Source organism: Triticum urartu, chromosome 7, assembly GCF_003073215.2.
Source record: "Triticum urartu cultivar G1812 chromosome 7, Tu2.1, whole genome shotgun sequence".
Lineage (NCBI taxonomy): Eukaryota > Viridiplantae > Streptophyta > Magnoliopsida > Poales > Poaceae > Triticum > Triticum urartu.
This window is the reverse complement of record NC_053028.1, coordinates 61,421,711-61,445,337: the sequence shown is the minus strand read 5'-3', so window position 1 is coordinate 61,445,337 and position 23,627 is coordinate 61,421,711. Positions and strand designations below refer to the sequence as shown.

Sequence of the window (23,627 nt, the reverse complement as noted above, 5' to 3'; positions counted from 1 at the left end):
GATCCCTCACACGACGGCACTGGTTCCTCGAGCATCGCCTAGGGCCACTTGACATCCCTTCCAACCACAACACGAGGACGAGCCGACATCACACGTCGCCACAATTTTCAGCATCTCCAACGTGTTCGATGAAATGATTGGGAGGTAAATGGAATTATCTTTTTTTTTTGGTTTTTTCATTGATTTTTCGTGGGCTTTTTCATTTTGTATGCAATTGTGATGTGATGTGTTTGTATTTGTTGTGTGATGCATGGCTGAAAAATGGTCTTGATCTGGCCATCGATGTTGAGGAACAAATGTCAAGTTATGGGGAGTGTATCTATAAGTGCTTCAAGGCATGTAAGAGTAGCGGCATCTATCGATCACAAATTTCGCTCCAACATCGATGGCAAGCTATAGCAGCGGATCGTCCAAAGTGGTCGGTGGTGAGGCGGATCCGAAGAGCCAAGTGGCGTTGTGTTTAATGCCGACCAACTAGCGGACGGGTGTGTGTGGCCGGAGTAGGTTTCTCGGCGAACGCACGCGTTCAATGAAGAAAGGCGGGGCAGTCTGAAGCCGGTTGAATGCGGCAATGAGGTTTGTTCAGCCGGGCGTGCAAGGGCGGCGCTCTCTCGGCCAACGTGTCGTTTCAATGCCGGCGCCAGCGAGAGGTCGCAGCCGCTCTGGACCAGCATCAATATGGAGCGGACGCTTTATATTGGTATAAATGCGGGCAGCTGACGCCGAGCAAGAAGCGCGCGTGGACAAGATAGGTTTTTTTTTTGGCTGGTCAGGACAGTCAAAAGCAAGAGCGGCAGTGATCCAGACTCCGGTAAGTTTTGCTAATTTGCCTCTGATTTGTGAAGAAAAGCACGTTCAGATCACCGAGCGGGCGGATCCAAGCCCGGCGTTGGAGATGCACTAACGAATCTGAAACAAGCACCAATCAGGAGAATCGTCGACCGCCACGGTCCGTGCGGTAAGAATTCGTTATCATGCGCGCGTATGCATGCATACAATGAAAACGATTGGCATAGCTTGTTGCCCTGACAGCCCCATTTCGGCGGTATACGGTGATTGTGGTGAGGTAAGCTAACAGAGACAGTTAGCTAGCTGTTGAGTAATTTATGGACGAGTAGTGTCACTAATCACTGCAAACTTACTTTCAGAAAATCAACCCCGTTAATTTTCATTTAATTAAAATAGTACTTCCTTCGTCTCATAGTGTCAAAAAATGTCTTGGATTATGAGACGGAGAGAGTATTTGCATAAGTTTTCAGTTTGTAACCTTGTGGTTAGTTGATGGTCGGCCGTGTGTCTAATCATGGCAAAAGGCATCAACCCAGCGTTCCCTTTCTTCCCCAATCAACAGGCAAAAGATGAAAGACCGAAAGATGGCATATGCCATGGCATGGCTAGCCAAAACCAAAAGAATGTTTCTGCTTCACAGCGTGAAGGTACCAACAACAACAGTAACAATGACAGTGATGAAGACGTAATGGCAACAGTGATATAAATATTTATGAATATGAATAAAATTAACAATAATACACAGGCAGCGTCCCCTCCCCCTCTCATATGTCTCTTGTATGTATATCTGTGACACTCTGGCCTCTCTCCCTTCTCTCTCAACACAAAGCAAAGCAAAAGAATCGCGACACTCTGAATGCGAGCTCTACCGCACGACACAGCAGGGAGGCTTTGTTTACCAGGTGTGCAAGGGCGGTGTCGTGGTTCTAAGTCTGACAGTAGAATATGGGGGTAGGAATGGAGAGGCAAGATCTTAGCTATGGAGGAGTTGTACACACAAGGTTTACGAGTTCAGGCCCTTCTCGGAGGAAGTAACAGCCCTACATCTCGGAGCCCGGAGGCGGTCAACTGGATTATACGTGTGTGAGTTACAGCGGGTGCGAACCATTGTCCCAGAGGAGGGGGGTGGCTTATATAGAGTACGCCAGAACCCCAGCTTCCCTCCGTTACACAGGGTTCAATATACATTAAGAGGAGGCGTTACAGGTAACGTCTGTATTAAGGTGCTACAAATGAGCATTAAGTATGCGAATGAATGCTTGACCGTTGCTGCGCAGAGTGGCTTTAGGTCTTCTGATATGCCGAGTGGTTTGGTGGTCGAGTGACCTGAGTAAGAGAGGTCTCCGAGTGATTGATAGGTCGAGTGGACTTCGCTTCGACACCTTTGTTGGTCCTCTGCTTCTGACTCTTGAACTCCTTGGTTCTTAGGACAAGACTTTAGGTGGGGCGTATAGGTCAGGCATATTACCCTACCCTAGGTCTGTGTCTACATCATTAGCCCCCGAATGGATCGAGGTTTGAGTGAAAAAGAAGGACGGTAGTTGACCTGGTTCTCGCCCTTGATCTGCAGTGTCTCCTTCTCCGAGTGGAGGACAACTGTTTGAAACTTTCGACTTCGTTTCAGTCGCCTTGATCGATTCAAAAATCACCGACTGGTTTGTTCAGTGACATCTGTCGAGTGATATCTCTGGTTGGAATCTTTGGTGAGATCGGTTACAGAGGATCCCGGATCTCACGGGATTCGAAATTTGGGTAGAAGCGCGCCAGGCGGAGCATCCCGCGGTAAGTGGAGTAGATAAATCGGACGTTTCGATTTCTGCGCCACCTTTTTCGCCACGTATCACGTGTGCAACTGTTGGGGGGATTTGACAGGACTGATCGGGCCCACGCGTCAGCCACTCGGAAGTAGGCCTTTAAAAGCGGCGAAGCCGAGGCATTCACACCGTGCGTGCTCATTTCCCTTCTTCTTCCTCTCGCGTCTCCACCTCGCCTAGCGCGACCACTCTCGACACCGCTGTTCTGCCGCCATGGGGAAGGACAAAACGGCGACGTTAGAGCGTGCGAAGAAGGCGACGGGGGCGGCGAAGAACAAGAAGATGAATCGGGGGTCTTCATCGCGCTCGGGGCTGCCGTCAGGTTGGATCCAGGGAGACTGGATCCGATCTTCGCTCCGGCAAGAGGACCTGGATGATTTGGCCGAGTTAGGGTTGATCATCCATGAATCCGCGCGCCTGTTGAAGGGGGAATCAGAGCCGCAGCCGCAACCGGGTGAGTGTGTCTTGCTCGCCACCCATGTCGACCGTGGTTTCTCGCTTCCACCACATCCTTTCTTTCGGGGCTTCTTAAACTTTTTCGGTGCCCAACTACATCACTTTACTCCCAATACCATCACGTACCTTGCTGCGTTCGTCTCTATGTGTGAGAATTTTTTGGGGTGCCGACCACACTGGGGCCTCTTCAAACACCTCTTTACCATCGGATCCCAAACCGTGAAGAAAGCGAACTCGAAAGACGAGAAAACCCATGTTATCCAGATGTGCGGGGGCCTGGGCATTTAGAAGAAGAAGAGGAGCTCTTTTCCTTCGATGACTCTTCCTGAATCGGTCAGGGGTTGGCAGTCGACCTGGTTCTACTGTCAGGATATCGCGACCCCAGGCCAGTCGACCGGACTTCCCCCTTTTTCTTTTGATCGTGTCCAAACTCCATCTTCCTTGCGAGTGACCGCTGCTGAGAAGGCAGAGACAGGCATGCTAGTTGAGAGAGTAGTCCAACTGATCAATCAGGGCGTCACTGGTATGGACCTGCTCGAGGTGTTCCTCAGTCGGCAGATCCAACCCCTCCAAGCTCGCGGTCATTCTATGTGGATGTACTCCGGGGCTGGTGACACTGCTCGGGTTCATCCGGAGGAAGTGGAGGCCAAAATCATGGCCGACTGGCTGATGGGTATTACCGGGAACAAAGACAACCCCAGGGGTGCCAGGAGAGTCGACCCTTTCAGCGACAGCAACCTGCCAGACAAGGTCTGGTCGTCATAACTGAATTTTTGAACATATTTTCCGACTGATTGAGGTTCCGACTGACTTATGATCGGTTCCTTGTTTTGCAGATCTACACGGAGATGTACTCGATGCCTAATGGTGAACAAGCCCTGGAGCAAGACCAAGAGGGCGGGGACAGCGCCGAGGAGAGCGGCAAGTGGGAGTCCCCAGCTGATGGTGAAGATGATGAGAGTGACGAGTCTGACGATGAGGAGGTGGCCGACTCGCCGCCTCGCTCTGAACGTCGATCCAAGCAGCGGCACGACCCCGTGAGCAGACGAGGCAAAGCTGCAGCGTCGAGTGCTCCATCTCACAAGCGCGCTCGGTCTCCGACTCCAGAGTTGACTGAGACGGTCCCCAAGCAGCCCAAAGCTAATCCTTCGAAGGCTCGGAAGACCTTGCCCAGGATCAAGATGGACGTCCCTGTTGCCTCTGGGTAAATGTTCTTCTCATATTTTCTCGTTCCGATCGGTTTTCTTGTTCTGACCGAGCGGATGATGGACCTGTATAGCCCGACTTCGGCTGCGACTGATATGGATGTTGACAAGATCCCTGCCGATGAGGAAGTTGATGACGCTGTTACCTCCAAAGCCAGTAAGTTTGCCCGACTCAAAGTTTGTTTGGTCGACTGGAATATTGGTCAGTTGTCTTTATAGCTCTCTCTGTTTATTGCAGCTCCACGAGACATTGTTGTGCTCCCAGACGACGAAGAGGAAGTACCGCTGAGAGGAAGGAGGAGGAAGGACAAGGAGCTAGGCAGGAAGGCGACCGAAGCCCAAGTTCTTCGGTCGACTGGGACGCCTGCGGCGACGGTCGAGCGGTTGATAGACCCGGCTCGAACCAACGTCACCTTCGCTGTTCCTCTGTCGACTGATTGTCCCTCAGGATCAGCTGCTCAGGCTCCTGCTGCGCCGACGTCACTCCATGCTTCAGATCCGGCGGCTGCTTCGATTGCTCTACCTCCGTCACTTTTTGCTGCATATCAGACTCCGGACGATCCACCGGCTGCTGCCAGAGAAGCTCTTCTTCAACCGAACCTTGTGATGGGGCAGCTGAAGGTGGTGCATGAGGCCAGTCAGGTGGCCTTCAACGCCGGAGCTGACATGCAAACCAATGTCCAGGTTAGTTGATTTTTCGATCGACCATTTTTTTTGTCTGACCACCCACTAGAATGTGGCTGTTCGGAAATAGTATATCTCTTTGTGTCGGTTCGAACTGATTCTTTGCACTAGTGGGGGCACGCTGAGTGCACCCACTGGGTGTAGTCTCCGAAACCGTAGTTGACTGGGGGCAGTCGACTGTGGTCTGAGAATTTGGATCTGTCTTTTTCTTAAGGACAGTCGACCGTCGACTGTGGTATGGAAATCAGTGGGGACACGCTAAGTGCACCCACTGGGTGTAGTCCCCGAGACTGCCGTTGAATGTTTGATTCGGTGGTAGTCTTAGAATAATTATCTATTTTTATCTCTGTCGACTAATATGGCTGTGACTACAGAAATCTTGTGATCTTGGGGCTCAACTTTCTGACATGAACAAACAGCAAATCAGCCTCAACCTTGATCTGCAACTGGCCAAGAAGAACCTTAAGACCGCTCGTGATGAAGTAGCTGCCATGGGAGGTAACCAATCGACCGCTCCATATCCCAACACTGGCACTTTTCCTTTCCATCTTTGAACCGAGTGGCTTCACTCGAGCAGATGTATGTAGTGAAAACCGCCAACTCCAAGCTCTCCTGAAGAATGTTATTTCTTTAGAGAAAATGAAGGAAGCTCTAGAGAAGAAGGATATGGATCTTGCCGCAGCACAGAAGGAGGCGCGCGAGAAGACATCGCTTGCTGACAAGAAGCTTGCTTCGGTCGGCAAGTTAGAAGAAGAAAACTCCAAGCTGAAGACTGTTGTATCTGACGCCAATCAGGAGGTCGAGCGACTGAACAAGAACAAAGAGAAGTTGACCGACGAACTTGGAAGCCTCAAGACCAAGAATGGCGAGCTAGAGTATTATCTGGGCCAACTTGCTGCGAAGCTAGTCTTGAAACTTGAAGGTATTGACTGGTCTGTCTTATTTCTGTCGACTGACAAGTCTAATGGTGCCGTCAACTCATAATTCTCTCGATCATGCTGAACTTTGCCAAGACTTTGAAGCAGAAACCGGGCGGGTCAAGACGGGTCTCGATCCCATCAACTGTCCAGTCAAAGATGACGTTGCGATGAACGTGCTGCGGTTGGAGTCTCGCATGGACAGCGCGGTTGCTTATCTGGCACGCTTGAAAGATGCAATGACTCGGGTTGATGCTGGTCTTTGGCCTCAGGCGGAGATGTCTCAAGATCTCGAGTCTTTGATGGCTCGACTGAATCAAATCCCTGAACGCGTGCGAGAATGGAAGAAGTCATATGCTCGTTGTGGTGCTGACGTCGCTCTGTCTCTGGTTCGAGTGCACCGCAAGGATGTCAAAGAAGACAAGCTGGCGGAGCTCAAGGTTGCTAACACGAGGAAGCATACGTTTCAGTCTTTCATGGACACCTTCCTTGACGCCGTCACTCGTATTGCAGACAGCATTGACCTCGACAGTTTCTGCGACCCAGCCAGTCCTTCTCCTGATGCGTGACCGAAAAATATTATGCTCCACTTTTATTTGCCTCGGAATGCCGAGTGATTGTGTAACCGTTAAACTTCTTCGGGCTTGATGCTCGAATACTTTTGATCTGCCGTTTGGGACCTTGGGGTTTATCCGAACTTGGTTTATTTCTGAATATGCTGGTGTTTGCTTTCGACTGGAATTTGTTTTTTGCCCGGAATACTCTTTGTGCTTGGAATGCAGCTCTCAGGTGGAGAATACTTACGCGAGTACTTGGACTACAACTAAGTCCCCGAGTGGGAGGATCGCTCACCGCTCGGTAGAATTTTTAAACTTAGGCAAGTACTTGGACTGCAGCTAAGCTTCCGAGTGGGAGGATCGCTCACCACTCGGTAGGATTTTTAAAACTTAGGCGAGTACTTGGACTGCAGCTAAGCCTCCGAGTGGGAGGATCGCTCACCACTCGGTAGGATTTTTAAAACTTAGGCGAGTACTTGGATTGCAGCTAATCCTCCGAGTGGGAGGATCGCTCACCACTCGGTAGGATTTTTAAAACTTAGGCGAGTACTTGGACTGCAGCTAAGCCTCCGAGTGGGAGGATCGCTCACCACTCAGTAGGATTTTTTAAAACTTAGGCGAGAACTTGGACTGCAGCTAAGCCCCCGAGTGGGAGGCTGGCTCACCACTCGGTAGGATTTTTAAAACTTAGGCGAGTACTTAGACTGCAGCTAAGCCCCCGAGTGGGAGGCTGGCTCACCACTCGGTAGGATTTTTAAAACTTAGGCGAGTACTTGGACTGCAGCTAAGCCCCCGAGTGGGAGGCTGGCTCTCCACTCAGTAGGATTTTTTTAAAACTTAGGCGAAACGGATTCGCAGCTAAGCCCCTGAGTGGGAGGCTGGCTCACCACTCGGTAGGATTTTTTAAAACTTAGGCGAAATGGATTCGCAGCTAAGCCACCCACTGGGGGATTTCTCACGTAAACAAAAGCAACAACAATCACTGGGAAAATTATAACACTTTTGTCTTTTGATAAAAAAACTACAGAGGTATCTCTTATTACATCTCATCCGAGAGAGTACTTAAGTATAAAAGGGGTGGAGCAGCTCCGCATTCCAGGCTCATGGCTCATCAATCTGGCGATCGACATTGTAAATATGGTATGCTCCATTGTGGAGAACTCTGGTGACGATGAAAGGACCTTCCCAAGTAGGAGCGAGCTTGTGTGGTTTCTGTTGATCCACTCGGAGGACCCAGTCTCCTTCTTGAAAGGCTCGACTCTTCACATTTCTGGCATGGAATCGACGCAAGTCCTGTTGATAAATGGTCGATCGGATCATGGCCATCTCTCTTTCCTCTTCTAGGAGGTCGACTGAGTCCTGCCGGGCTTGTTCTGCTTCATCTTCAGAGTAGAGTTCGACTCGGGGTGCATTGTGAAGCAAGTCGCTCGGCAAAACTGCTTCAGCTCCATAGACCAGAAAGAATGGGGTTCGTCCAGTCGATCGATTCGGGGTGGTCCTCAATCCCCAAAGAACTGATGGAAGCTCGTCGACCCATGCGCCTGCTGCATGCTTGAGATCGCGCATCAGTCGAGGTTTTAGTCCTTTGAGAATTAGACCATTTGCTCTTTCTGCTTGTCCATTCGACTGGGGGTGAGCGACTGACGCGTAGTCGACTCGTGTGCCTTGAGAGGCGCAAAAAGCTCTGAACTTGTCGGAATCGAAGTTTGACCCATTGTCAGTGATGATGCTATGCGGAACTCCATATCTGAATATCAACTCTCTAATAAAGCTGATAGCGGTGCAGGCATCAAGATTCTTGATAGGTTTAGCTTCAATCCATTTAGTGAATTTGTCGATTGCCACCAGCACATGGGTGAAGCCGCTCCTGCCAGTTCTCAGCGGTCCAACCATATCCAATCCCCAAACAGCGAAGGGCCAGACGAGTGGAATGGTCTTCAAGGCTGAAGCGGGTTTGTGCGACATATTGGAATAGAACTGGCATCCTTCACATTTGTCGAATATCTCCTTCGCCATCTCATTTGCTTTTGGCCATTAAAATCCCGCTCGGTATGCTTTAGCCACGATGGTCCGAGAGGACGCATGATGGCCACAGGTCCCCGAGTGGATATCATCAAGAATTATTTAACCTTCTTCTGGTGTTATGCATTTTTGACCGACTCCAGTCGTGCTTTCCCTGTACAACTGTCCCTTTATCACAGTAAAGGCCTTAGATCGACGGACGATCCGTCGAGCCTCTTCTTCATTCTCTGGGAGTTCTTTCCTTAGGATGTACGCGATGTACGTCACTGTCCAGTTGGGAGTGATGACCAAAACTTCCATGATCAGGTCGACCACTGCTGGAACCTCAACTTCAGTCAGATCCGTGGCACGTTTTGGTTGCGGGGCTTCTTCGGTGAAAGGATCCTCTTGAACTGATGGTGTGTGGATGTGTTCCAGAAACACATTGCTGGGAATGGCTTCTCTCTTGGAACCTATTTTTGCCAAATCATCAGCTGCTTGATTTTTTAGTCGGGGTATATGATGCAGCTCTAACCCCTCGAATTTCTTCTGTAGCTTTCTCACTGCATTTCAATAACCGGTCATGGCTGGACTTCTGATGCCCCACTCCTTCATCACTTGATTCACCACCAAATCTGAGTCGCCATAGACCATGAGGCGACGGACGCCGAGTGAAATGGCCATGCGCAACCCATACAAAAGTGCTTCATATTCTGCTTCGTTATTGGAGGAATCAAAGTGGATTTGGAGAACATATCTGAGCTTATCTCCTCAGGGGGAAACCAATACTACCCCAGCACCGGAACCATTCAGCATCTTAGAACCGTCGAAGAACATGGTCCAGTGCTCCGAGTGAACTTGAGTCCGCAGTTGCTGTTCAATCCACTCGGCGACGAAATCTGCAATTGCTTGGGACTTGATAGCTTTCTTTGCCTCAAACTTGATATCTAGGGGAAGGAGTTCAATCGCCCATTTTCCACTCGACCAATTGCATCTCTGTTGTGCAGAATCTCTGACAATGGAGCGTTGCTGGCGACTGTAATGGAATGGTCAGAGAAGTAATGTGCAACCTTCTTTGTGGTCATATAAATCCCGTATACAAGCTTCTGATAATGAGGATATCTTTGCTTTGATGGGGTCAAAACCTCAGAAACATAATATACTGGGCGCTGAACTTTAAAGGTTTTTCCTTCTTCTTCCCGCTCGACCGTAAGTACTGAACTGACGACTTGTCCCGTGGCTGCAATGTAAAGCAGCAAAGGCTCTTTGCTGATTGGGGCAGCAAGCACCGACTGGGTGGAGAGCAGGGCTTTTAGCTCTGCAAATGCTACATCAGTTTCAGGAGTCCACTCGAACTTGTCTGACTTCTTCATCAGTCGGTAAAGAGGCAATGCCTTTTCACCGAGACGAGAAATGAATCGACTTAAAGCGGCCAAGCAACCAGTAAGCTTCTGGACATCGTGCACGCACACAGGATGCTTCATTCGGAGTATAGTACCAACTTTTTCTGGGTTGGCGTCGATTCCTCGTTCGGAAACGAGAAAACCGAGTAACTTTCCGCCAGGAACTCCGAATGTGCACTTTGATGGGTTAAGCTTGATATCATACCTCCTGAGGTTGGCAAATGTCTCAGCAAGGCCAGTCAGCAGGTCGGAACCTTTCCGTGACTTGACCACAATATCATCCATGTATGCTTCCACATTCCGACTAATTTGAGTGAGCAAACACTTCTGAATCATCCTCATGAACGTGGCTCCGGCATTTTTGAGGCCGAATGGCATGGTAACATAACAGAAGCACCCGAATGGAGTGATGAAAGCTATTTTGATCTCGTCGGGACTCGGGACCATACAAACGGATCTGATGGTAACCGGAATAGGTGTCTAAAAAAGACAGGCGCTCGCATCCCGCAGTCGAGTCGACTATTTGGTCGATGCGGGGGAGAGGAAAATGATCTTTCGGGCATGCCCGATTGATATGATTGAAGTCAATGCACATGCGAAGTGACTTGTCCTTCTTGGGGACCATGACAACATTGGCGAGCCACTCGGAGTGGTAAATCTCTCGGATAAACTCTGCTTCTAAGAGCCGAGCCACCTCCTCGCCGATGGCCTTTCTCTTTTGGACGGCGGACCGTCGAAGATGTTCTTTGACCGGTTTCACTTTTGAGTCGACTCGTAGACGGTGCTTAGCCAGCCCTCTGGGAACACCCGGCATGTCAGAAGGCTTCCATGCGAAGATGTCCTAGTTCTCACGGAGGAAATGGATGAGCGCTTCTTCCTATTTGGAGTCGAGTGTCGTAGAGATATGAGTCGGAACATCACTGGGGTCGGTCGGGTGAATGTGAATCGGCTTTGTCTCACTGAGCGACTGAAACGCTGATTCCGTATCGGGCTTCTTGGCTTGCAGCAAATCACTCGGTGTGAAGTTTTCTGGTATTCCTGCAGCTCTACCACTGCCATCTGAGCATCGGCGATCTTTGAGCCTTTCTGGAAGCACTCTTCCGCTTTCTTCCGATTGCCGGTAATAGTGATCACACCTCTGGGACCAGGCATCTTCAGTTTGAGGTACACGTAACATGGTCGAGCCATGAATCATGCATAAGCTGGCCTGCCTAGAATAGCGTGATAAGCGCTCTGGAAGTCCACAACTTCAAACGTCAACTTTTCTTTGCGGTAATTTTTGGAATCACCGAAAACCACATCAAGAGCAATTTGGCCGAGTGACTCAGCCTTCTTTCCAGGAATGACTCCATGGCAGCTCATGTTGCTGGTACTGAGTCTGGACATCGGAATGCCCATCCCTTTCAACGTCTCTGCATACAGTATATTCAGGCCATTGCCTCCATCCATCAAAACCTTGGTCAGTCGAGTGCCTTCAACAATTGGGTCGACCACCAAAGCTTGCCTCCCAGGGGTGGCTATGTGCGTCGGGTGATCGGACTGGTCGAATGTGATGGCAGTCTGAGACCATTTCAAATAACTGGGTGTCGCCGGGGCGACCATATTCACTTCTCGGTCGATAACTTTCAATCGACTTTTGCTTTCAACATCAGCAAAAATCATCGGGGTAGAATTGACCTGGGGATACCCATCATCACTATCTTCCTTGTCCTCAACTTTGTCTGACTCTTTTTCCTTATCTTTGGGATGTTTCCCTTGGAACTGCTGGATCAAGAGCTGACACTGTCGAGTGGTATGCTTCGGATAAATGAGTTTACCCTCTTCATCTTTCTTTGTGTGAAATGTGACATGGCAGATCCAACACATCATTTCCGTCTTGGTCTTTCATCTTATTGGGGATCCAAGTGAAGAAAATATGCCCTAGAGGCAATAATAAAGTTATTATTTATTTCCTTACTTCATGATAAATGTTTATTATTCATGCTAGAATTGTATTAACCGGAAACATAATACATGTGTGAATACATAGACAAACAAAGTGTCACTAGTATGCCTCTACTTGACTAGCTCGTTAATCAAAGATGGTTATGTTTCCTAACCATAGACAAAGAGTTGTTATTTGATTAACGGGATCACATCATTAGGAGAATGATGTGATTGACATGACCCATTCCATTAGCTTAGCACCCGATCGTTTAGTATGTTGCTATTGCTTTCTTCATGACTTATACATGTTCCTACGACAATGAGATTATGCAACTCCCGTTTGCCGGAGGAACACTTTGTGTGCTACCAAACGTCACAACGTAACTGGGTGATTATAAAGGAGCTCTACAGGTGTCTCCAAAGGTACATGTTGGGTTGGCGTATTTCGAGATTGGGATTTGTCACTCCGATTGTCGGAGAGGTATCTCTGGGCCCTCTTGGTAATGCACATCACAAAAGCCTTGCAAGCATTGCAACTAATGAGTTAGTTGTGAGATGATGTATTACGGAACGATTAAAGAGACTTGCCGGTAATGAGATTGAACTAGGTATTGAGATACCGACGATCGAATCTCGGGCAAGTAACATACCGATGACAAAGGGAACAACGTATGTTGTTATGCGGTCTGACCGATAAAGATCTTCGTAGAATATGTAGGAGCCAATATGAGCATCCAGGTTCCGCTATTGGTTATTGACCGGAGACGTGTCTCGGTCATATTGTTCTCGAACCCGTAGGGTCTGCACGTTTAAGGTTTCGATGACAGTAATATTATGAGTTTATGAGTTTTGATGTACCGAAGGAGTTCGGAGTCCCGGATGAGATCGGGGACATGACGAGGAGTCTCGAAATGGTCGAGACGTAAAGATCGATATATTGAACGACTATATTCGGACATCGGAAAGGTTCTGAGTGATTCGGGTATTTTCGGGGGTACCGGGGAGTTACGGGAATACGAGGAAGAAGTAATGGGCCTCATGGGCCAAGTGGTGGAAGAGAGGAGGCAGGGCGCGCGGCCCCCCTAGCCCAAACCGAATTGGACTAGGGGGCCGGCCCCCTTTCCTCCTTTTCCTCCCTCTCCTTCCTTCTCCTTCTCCTTCCCTTCCTTCCCCTCTCCTACTTGGACTAGGAAAGAGGGGGAATCCTACTTGGAGTAGGATTGCCCCTCTTGGGCGCGCCTCCTCCCCTTGGCCGCCTCTCCCCCTTGCTCCTTTATATACGGGGGCAGGGGGCACCCCATAGACACAACAATTGATCCTTGAGATCTCTTAGCCGTGTGTGGTGCCCCCCTCCACCATAATCCTCGATAATATTGTAGCGGTGCTTAGGCGAAGCCCTGCGATGGTAGAACATCAAGATCGTCACCACGCCGTCGTGCTGACGGAACTTTTCCCCGACACTTTGCTGGATCGGAGTCCGGGGATCGTCATCGAGTTGAGCGTGTGCTAGAACTCGGAGGTGCCGTAGTTTCGGTGCTTGATCGGTCGGGCCGTGAAGACGTACGACTACATCAACCGCATTGTTGTAACGCTTCCGCTTTCGGTCTACGAGGGTACGTGGACAACACTCTCCCCTCTCGTTGCTATGCATCACCATGATCTTGCGTGTGCGTAGGAATTTTTTTGAAATTACTACGTTCCCCAACACCAAGGCCCTTTGGGCTTCCCCTTGAACTTTCCTTGAGTCACGGCCAAGGCTTCTCCAGGAGCAGCTCGCTCGGCTTTCCGCTTCTGCTTCCGACTGGAGTTCCCTCCTCCAGTTTCATGGGCGACTGAGTTGTGCTTGCCACTCCGGAGCCGATCCTCTTCTTCACCATTGGCATACTTGGTGGCAATGTCCATCATTCGACTCAGAGACATGTCTCCGGTTCGACCGAATTTCAGGTTCAGTTCTCTGTACTTGACGCCTTCCTTGAAGGCACAGACTGCTTGAAGGCACAGACTGCTTGGTGATCAGATATGTTCTCTACTGTGTGATGCAATGTAATCCATCTCTGGATGTAGGCCCTCAAAGTTTCATTCAGCTTCTGCATGCAAGATTGCAGCTCTGTCAACCCTGCTGGTCGCTTGCAAGTTCCTTCAAATGTTCTGACAAACACTTGGGCAAGATCTTCCCAAGTGTAAATGCTGCTGGGCGCTAACTGATTCAGCCATGCTTTGGCCGAGCCTTCCAACATAAGAGGCAGGTGTTTCATTGCCACTTCATCGTTACCGCCGCCAATCTGAACAGCCACTCGGTAGTCCTCAAGCCAAGTATCAGGCTTGGACTCACTAGTGAACTTACTGACTCCAGTCGCCAACCTGAAGTTGGGAGGAATCACCGCGGCTCTGATGGCTCTACTGAAGCACTTCGGTCCTGAGACATGTACTCTGCTGCTGGTGGGTACATCTGTGTCTCGACCTTCTTGGTGGGCTTTGTTCCTGTCGACCAAACCCTGAATGAGAATGGATCTCGCATCAAAGCCTGGCTCCCTGGGGTCGACTGGAATCCTTCGCCCAACACTGTGAGGGCGTCTGTCATCCTGCTGTCGAGGAACGTACGATCCACTCCTTGGGGGAGGGGTGGGTACTCGACGTCGATCATCTCGATCGAGTCGGTGATCATACTGCTCACGGTTCCTATTCTGATCACGCCGGTCGACACGTCCCTCACGCCTCGGGGGCGATCTTGGGCTGTGGGTCGACTGGACTATATCTGCAGTGATAGATCTGCTGTGGATCCTATTTCGCGACTGTGACATAGCTGAATTCTGATCTCCTGCCGCCCGGAGTAATGCTCTGATCTACAACAAGCCTCTGCCAGCCTCTGACTGAGAAGGCTGAATCGACTCTGCTATACGGGCTGCAGCTGCTAAATTCTGAATCGGAGTTCGATATACCTGAGTCGGTGGCGGAAAGAACTGACGTCGATTGGATGTTGGAATCCGTTGTCGCGCACGCTCGTCGAGTGCTCGCTGGAGGTTCTCCAGTCGAGTGCGCTCAGCCAAGTTGGCCAAGCGCGCGTCCTCTAAGGCACGGGCCTCGTGGGTTTCTCCAATGATAGGAGTGTGCAGTGCATCCATGTTCCGGCGGCGAAGTTCTTCTCTCTGCAGCGAAGTAAGGGGCTCGGGGAGATACTCTTCATGGGTATGCGACGGACCGCCTCCGCCGTCGCCTCCGTCGGTGCGGGGAAATCCGGGAGGACTGCATGGTTCATTGACCATCAGAACCTCTGCCGCTGGACCACTGCTGTCGCACTCGGATGCAGTCTCTGCGGAGCCAGTCGACAGATCGAACAGGCCGTAGAGAGATTCGTCGGGCTCGATCGCCGCAACTTGGGGGGTGCTGACTGGGGAGCCACCGCGTGTCTCGCCCACCGCTAAAGTCTCGACCGACTAGAGCGCTTGTGCCGGCGGGAAACAGGGAGGGAGGACGACACAGGAGTCGACCGATACTGGGTCGACGGCTGCCGCAAGAGGACGCCGCGGACGCACGCGCGAAAGTGCGTTGCCCCGCGGACAGGGAGCGCGTCGACGTCGAGCGGAGCCTCCTGAAGCCAAGCGGAGTCGTCGGCGATGAACATGAGCGCGCCGAGACGGATCTCGCGGCCCTCCACCAAAACTCCGCCTGAAACCATGATGAAGGGGATCGGAAAAATCGCAACTTCTCCAACAAGTCGCTAGGACACCCGCCCCAAGGTGGGCGCCATCTGTCGTGGTTCTAAGTCTGACAGTAGAATATGGGGGTAGGAATGGAGAGGCAAGATCTTAGCTATGGGGGAGTTGTACACACAAGGTTTATGAGTTCAGGCCTTTCTCGGAGGAAGTAACAGGCCTACGTCTCGGAGCCCGGAGGCGGTCGACTGGATTATACGTGTGTGAGTTACAGGGGGTGCGAACCCTTGTCCCAGAGGAGGGAGTGGCTTATATAGAGTACGCCAGGACCCCAACTTCCCTTCGTTACACAGGGTTCGATATACATTAAGAGGAGGCGTTACAGGTAACGCCTGTATTAAGGTGCTACAAATGAGCATTAAGTATGCGAATGAATGCTTGACCGTTGCTGCGCAGAGTGGGTTTAGGTCTTCTGATATGCTGAGTGGTTTGGTGGTCGAGTGACCTGAGTAAGAGAGGTCTCCGAGTGATTGATAGGTCGAGTGGACTTTGCTTCGACACCTTTGTTGGTCCACTGCTTCTGACTCTTGAACTCCTTGGTTTTTAGGACAAGACTTTAGGTGGGGCGTATAGGTGAGGCATATTACCCCATCCTAGGTCTGTGTCTACATCAGGCGGCGCTCTCTCGGCCAGCGCGCCGCTTCAATGCCAGCGCCAGTGAGAGGTCGCAGCCGCTCTGGGCCAGCATCAATGTGCAGCGGACGCTCTACAAGGGCATGAATGCGGACAACTGACGCCGAGCAAGAAGCGCATGTGGATAAGGAAGGGTTTTTTGGGTTGATCAAGATAGTCAGAAGCGGGAGTGGCAGTGGTCCTGACAGCCGCAAAATCCCTTAATTGGTCTCCGGTTTGCGAAGAAAAATATGTTCAGACCACTAAGCGGACCGAACCAAGCCCGGCGGCGTTGGAGATGCCGTGACGAATCTGAAACAAGCGCCGATAAGGAGAATCGTCGACCGCCACCGTCCGTGCGGTAAGAATTCGTTATCACGCCGATGGCATGCAGACAATGAAAACGATTGGCATAGTTTGTGGCCCTGACAGCCCCATTTCGGCGGTACGGTGATTGTGGTCTGGTAAGCTGACACAGACAGTTAGCTAGCTGTTGAGTAATTTATGGACGGGCAGTGTCACTAATCACTGCAAACTTACTTTCAGAAAATCAACCCCGTTAATTTTCATTTAATTAAAATACTATTTGCATAAGTTTTCAGATTGTAACCTTGTGGTTAGTTGATGGTCGGCCGTGTCTAACCATGGCAAAAGGCATCAACCCAGCTTTCCCTTTCTTCCCCAATAACAACAGGCAAAAGATGAAAAACCGAAAACCAAAACCAAAAGAATGTTTCTGCTTCACAGTCATGTCAAGGTACCAACAACAACTGTAACAATGACAACGATGAAAACGTAATGGTAACTGTGATATAAATACGTTATAAATATGAATAAAATTAACAATAATACACAGGCAGCGTCCCCTCTCCCTCTCATCTGTCTCTCGTACATATCATCCGTGACACTCTGACCTCTCTCCCGTCTCTCTCAACACAAAGCAAAGGAAAAGAATCCCGACAATGTGAGCTCTACTGCACGCACGAAAGAAAAGGACCCAAACCCATCACCCCTCGTAAATAATTACATACACAAAACGAAAAGAGAAAAAGGGTGACATGGCCGACGCGCGCATCATCACGGCCCGATCGACGGGGACCGTCGGTCTAGGCGAGCATCGCCGCCGCGCCGAGCGCCGCCACGATCACGGCGGCCGCCATCCCGGTGCTCCTCGCCGGGGCACTCTGCAAGACAACCATCGACACATTGCACACGTTAAGTAGTTTGGTTGCAAAATGCGCGCCGACGATGAAGTAAACAATAGTGTGCATGGTCCACGCGCGCAGCGTGGACGGTCCTCCATGCTGGCGTCAACGGTGTGATTTGATTTGATTCTCATGTCAGGCAAGTTAATGCCCCAGCTAATAATGTCAGGCGAGTTAATTAGCCAGTCGGGAGCACGTGCGTGCCGGGCTGACCCAACAGTGCATGCGCGCCGACACACTGGCCGCCATGGCCATGCCGTCCGGGTGGCAGCCTCGTAAATTTGCTTTATGGAGTGTGCATGGATTATATTGGGCCCCAAATCCAGTGATCACTGACAAGATGCATGCACGTACCGCGGTGTCGGCGGCGGTGGAGTCGCCGCTGGGCCCGGGAGCCGCGGCGGCCTCGGCGGTGGTAGGCGCCACGGCCTTGGCTTTCACGGGGGCCGCGGCGACCGGGGCGGGCGCGGGCGCCTTCGTCTTCTTCTTGGACGAGCGCTTCTTCTTGGACGGCGCCGGCGCGGGGGCGTCGGTGGGCTTGGTCAATGGGGCTGGCGCGGCGGAAGGCACCTCGGGGATGAGTGTTGGCGCGGCGGCTGCGGGTGCCTCGACGGTGGGAGGGAGCGCTGCTGGAGCGGGGGCGGTGGCCTTGGCGGGTGGTGCGGCCGCGGGGGCTTTGGCCTTGGGCTTGGGAGTGGGAGGAGCCGCGGCGGGGGCAGTGACGGGGGCGGGAGTGACTGGAGCGGTGATCGGCGCGGCCGCGGGCGCAGGGGTGGCTGGGGCCTTGACCGGCGCGGTGGTGGCTACTGGAGTGGTGGGCGGCGCGGCAGCGGGAGCCGGGGTGGCGGGTGCCTTGAGGACCGGCGCTGGTGCGGCGGGGGTGGTGGTCGGCGCGGGAGCGGCCGGGGCCTTCACCGGTGCCTGTGTTGTGGGAGTGGTGGTCGGCGCTGGAGTAGCCGGGGCCTTGACTGGCGCCGGCGTGGTGGGAGTGGCGGTCGGCGCGGGGGTGGCTGGGGCCTTCACTGGTGCCGGCGTGGTGGGAGTGGGAGTGGCGGTCGGCGCGGGAGTGGCCGGGGCCTTGACCGGAGCCTGCGTGGCGGGAGTGTTGGTCGGCGCGGGGGCGGCCGGGGCCTTGACCGGCGCCTGTGTGGCGGGAGTGTTGGTCGGCGCGGGAGCGGCCGGGGCCTTCACCGGCGCCGGTGTGGCGGGAGTGGTGGTCGGGCGCGGGGGTGGCCTGGGAAGACTTGGGCGCGGGTGCAGACGGGGTGGTAGTGGGTGGCGCGGACGCGTCGGCGGCGGGCGGGGCGGGGGAGGCAGTGGGCGTGGCCGCGGCCGCCGCGGGGGCCGGCGTCGCGTTGGGCGACTTGGGCGGGGCGTTGCCGGCCGGGGCGGGCGCCTGCGCGAGGGAGTGCGTCGCCGAGAGGCAGATTAGCGCGGTGCAGAGCAGGACGGTGGCAGCCCGTGGCGCCATTGCCAACTTTCTCTGCCCGCCGGTTTGGCTGAGTGTGAGCCGGGAGTGTGAGCGTGAGTGTGGGAGACGAGAGGGAAGTGCAGGTTGCTGGTGATGGAAGTGGCACGGCGTGGCGCGAGGTATAAATAGCGCATGTGCACCGCGTCGCATTCCCGCCGAGTAGGGACTAGGGAGGCGCGCTCTGGAGCGTGCCGTTGGGGCGGTGGGTGCGGCGGGGCCGGGGTGCAGCGCGCGCGCGGGAGGCGGGGCCTGGCTTGGCTGGCTGTCCGGTGCCGTTGGCTCGCTGGCCGACGCAATGGCGGGCGCTCCCCTCCCCTCCCTCCCTTGACGTATCCTCCCGTTCGTCGGTGCGCCGGCCGTGCGTGCGTGTGGATGGCGAAGCCGCTACGCGTGCGGTTACTTGGCAAGTAACTGGAACAGTGACGTGCGCCGCCGTGGTACGCGAGCATCATCGCCGGGCCGGTGCGGCGTCGCATCGGCCTACTGGCGGTTGGTGTGCATGCGTCGTACGGGTATGCATACGTGTACAGACAAGCGTGTCGGTGCGTCAAGTTCTGGTTGGGAGTCCAGGTCCGGCCACGCGATGATCGTCGATCGATCCATCGAGTAGCAAGCTTTCGGCTTCTCTTTCGTCGTGGCTGCTGCAAGGATGGATTGGCTAGCAGTAGCAGACTAGCAGTACTTTCATACCGACGCTAGAAGGGATCGATCATACGCGCGCAAATCCGGGAAAGCGCGCGCGAAATCACTTGGCCCCGAAGGCTGGGACGCCCATACGTTGGACTGGCTTCCAAGCATCATTGGCAGCCGATCATGTCTCGATCGTGTCTCATGCATGTTGTTTGTTGGTATGGCATGAAGTTAGAGCATGTTGTTTGATCGGTCATATTTTTTTATTAAAATGGATGCATCAAACGGGTCTCATATGCTCGGTCTGACCGGCACCCTACGTATCCAGTCCAAATATGGGGTAGATATGAGGCGCCCGAGCACGCCCATTACGTCGGACTGACGAAGGGGTCCCACGCGAAAACGCCCTTAAACCCGGCGGTCCAAAACTCATCTTCTCCGCCGGACCGGTGCCACGTGGCGCAGCCTCGGAGGGGCGCGTAGTGCATTGCCCGGCTATTTAAGTCGACCGGCGGCACCGAAACCCTATCAACCATCCATATTTTTCTCCTCATGTCTGCCGCCGCCGCAACTTTCCACTCCATCTGTCCGCCTGGTAGCCATGCCCCCTGCCGCCGGGTGAGGAGCGAGCCATTTCTAACGCCGGAGCACTGGCTCACTCCTTGAACGGATCCGGGTTAGGCGCGAAGATGTTCGCCTACATGGATGAGGTCGAGCAGGAGGAGGATGAGCCGGAACCCTCCTACCAGGCCGTCCAGCCGGCACCCGACACTGTCTTCATGGACATCTCCGACGATAAAGAGTAGCTAGGGTAGTACGTAGATGTAGCAATGTAGGATTCTTTTGCATGCTTTGTATGGATTTAGGGGATGAAATATGAGAGACGGATGCAAAGTGACTAATTTGAAACGTGCCTGGTCAATGCCCACGGACGTGCCCGGGCGCATCCGCAGGCGTTTGAGAGGCCGGATTTGTAAAGTCCGGCTATAGATGCTCTTACCAAATAAATAGATATGCACACATTTGCTCAGGGTCGCAAAATGTGGTACACATTTTATATCCTCCATTAAAAACTACTCCATGGGTATGATGTTTTTGCAGTTTAAATTCAATTGTAAAAATATCTTATATTTGGATACAGATGAAGAGTAAATTGTGCAATTGATTGTACTTGAACCGTTCATTTGTACCCCTCCGGGTCCAAGCACACCCTTCTTCCTGCTCACTTTGCATCCTCGGTGCGTCACGCCTCTCTATGTACATTGCCTGAGGATTGCATCAGTATATTCTTCCCTTTTATCAATGCAAAGATACACATCTAGTGTATCCGTGAAAAAGCAATCATGCATTTCAACTCTATTTTTTCAGGCTTCTGATCTGTTAATCAACTATCATGACACTACAAAGAACAACAAAGGTAACAAAATTTATATTCAGGTCCGTAGACCATCTCGTGATTGCAAACTGATTAACCTACCATGGATAATATGGGGAATAATCCCAAAAATAATATTAGCTATAGCAACTTTGATAAGCACTCGTGAAAACACATCAGCTACCAGGTTGAAAAGCATGGGTGACAGAGGGTCCCCTTGTTTCCCTCCTGTAAACAAAGGGCATTTTCATCATCAATTCTAACACAAAAGAACCTCCATTGTAGAAGAGATAGGATCCATCCAATCCATTTTTTCCAAACATCTAGAGGTAAGCATTTTCACTAGAAAATCCCAGTTCGTAAGCTACCTCTTACCAACCTTCATGACAAGCTATAATGCTATATACAGCCTCCATACTTAACGCAAAAGGAGAACACCACAACAATGGTGTTGTAATAATCGGCAAAGCGGGGGGAAAACAACGCTGCTGCATGCCATGATCCATGTTCACCCCCACCCGCCAGTCATGCACCATTTTGAAGACTTCACTTGCTATCATTTTAAACATTCCTACTCCCCACCTCAAAGTTTCTTGACTTTTCTGTTTTTTTTGCAAAATCACCCAATCATTAAGTCTCCTCGCAATCATATTAATTGAAACACAAGGATCATTTATCTTGTTTTTATCAGACACAACACTATTCCTTACTCCCTCCGTTCCTAAATATAAGTATTTTTAAAGATTTCAATATGGGACTACATACGGAGCAAAATGAGTGAATCTACAATCTAAAGTATGTCTATATACATCTGTACGTAGTTTGTATTGAAATCCCTAAAAAGACTTATATTTAGAAACGCAGGGAGTAATTTCCAAATTGTCCAAAACATGGCGAAACACCAGCCATCATCAAATGTTCCTCAGTTTTACTAAGAATTTTGATCCAACTATCAAACAAATCCTGAATGTTATCAGGCACATCCATCATGTTGAAAGCACATTTCAAAATATTCCAAAGCATCCTGAAAATAGAACATTGCTTGAAGAGATGATCAATCGACTCACCCCTGCCACAAAAAGGGCAAGCTTTGCTGCCGGTCCACACTTTTCTGATCAAGTTCTGAGATCTACCGTAGACTAGTTGGAGAACTTTTACGCACGCACTTGTGTCGATCAGAGGAGATTTGGTTCCGATTCCAATCAGGCGATGCTTAATGAAGTAGGGTGCGTTCTTAGTTGGCATGGCCGGCCATGCCTAATCACAGCTGCTACTGTCTAGGCACATTTCAAATGGACCAGAGCTAGTCATAATCAAATAGTGGTAGCCTCTGGTCGGGTGAAACGTCACTGTTACGGGAAAAAATATAGTCACCGTGTAGGAAACAATAATAATCCACATAAGCTCTAGCTGTAGAAAAACTGATCTTAGGTCTTAGGATAGTTGTTGCACGCATCATTACCATGTGGACTAAAGTGGAAATCAAAAGGGCCAAAAAGAAGACCACTAGAAGGACCGGCGGCAGTCGTTAAACTGTTACTGTCAACGGGGAATATGTAAATGGAATGAAGACATGTGGTCAAAAAGAAGGATCACTCGTCTCGTGTCCCAACATATGCGACCCTACCTACATTCCCAATTAAGAGCATTACTAGTAGAGCCCTCAAACCCTCAAACCCCTAAAAATAACTGATTTTTTACAGTTCTCGTCGAAAAAAAATCATAGGCTAGAACCCCTTAACCCTCAAACCCTCAAATTTTTTTAAAGGTTTAACCCTCAAACTCTCTCCCAATCCTTAAAAGTAAGGGTTGGGAAGCAAAATCTACCCCAACCCTCATTTGGCGGTTATCCTCGCGCGGGAGGGAAAAATCCTCCCAACTCCCGCGCCCACGCCCGCGACCGCCGCTGCTAGTCGCCCCCGTCGTCGGCGGCCGCCCCGTCGACCTCCCGCGCGCAACGACAACGTCGTTCATTGGAAATATTCCGTTATAAAGGTTGGGTTTGAGGGTTCTAATCTTTGCTCCTGTTTTTCAACCCGTAAAAATGCACAAAAAAATCATTTTTGAACCCTTAAAACGCTAGTGAGGGTTTGAGGGTTTGAGGTTCTACTAGTAATGCTCTAAGAGCCACTATTCTTCCTCCCAACAAAAGCTCTGTTCAACATTGTGCATGCATGCAGGACCAACTGATTGTGAAATGCATCTGCTAGCTAGCCCCTTCTGCTTGATGCACTGCGAAAACTTCTTGAAGTGAAGGGAATACATATGCTATTCCGATGTACTCCTTCTGTCCTATAATACAAGAGCGTCTTGTCAAAAATGTTTTTATATTATGCGACGGAGGGGAGTAGGGCGTTTTGGTGACCGAGCACCATGGAGCCCTTTATTTTTGAAAAATTCAAAATTCAAACTTTTTGACTTCAAAAAATTCTGAAAATAAATATGCAATTATACACGGATGAAATGTATGTGTGTATAAAAATTCAAGATGAAATACTTCGAAATGCGACCTATAGAAAAAAGACAAATTTCTGGACTTTGAGGATGAATAGTAACATGTGTTAAAAAGCCTCAGATTTGTCTTTTTTGCACAGCCTTCATTTCAACGTATTTCGTCCTAAAAATTTACACACATGTGTGTTATGCCTTCATGTATGTCTGTAATTTTTTCAGATTTTTTTTTGAATTGTAGGAATATGAATTTTCATGAATTTTGTGTTTTTCAAAAACCGGCCTCCATGGAGGCCGAGCTCCAAAAGGCATTTTCGGACGAAGGGAGTAGATAATATTGTAATTGCTAGGACAGATTACAAGACAAGATAATACTGAGCTCCTCTCGTGTCTCACCTGCTCATTTCATTTTATTCTG

General features: G+C 50.9%; 1 pseudogene; it reads right to left on the bottom strand.

Annotated features, from left to right (window-relative positions):
- Positions 1-16,873: 16,873 nt before the first annotated feature.
- LOC125524762 lies at positions 16,874-18,861 on the bottom strand (annotated as a pseudogene).
- Positions 18,862-23,627: the final 4,766 nt, after the last annotated feature.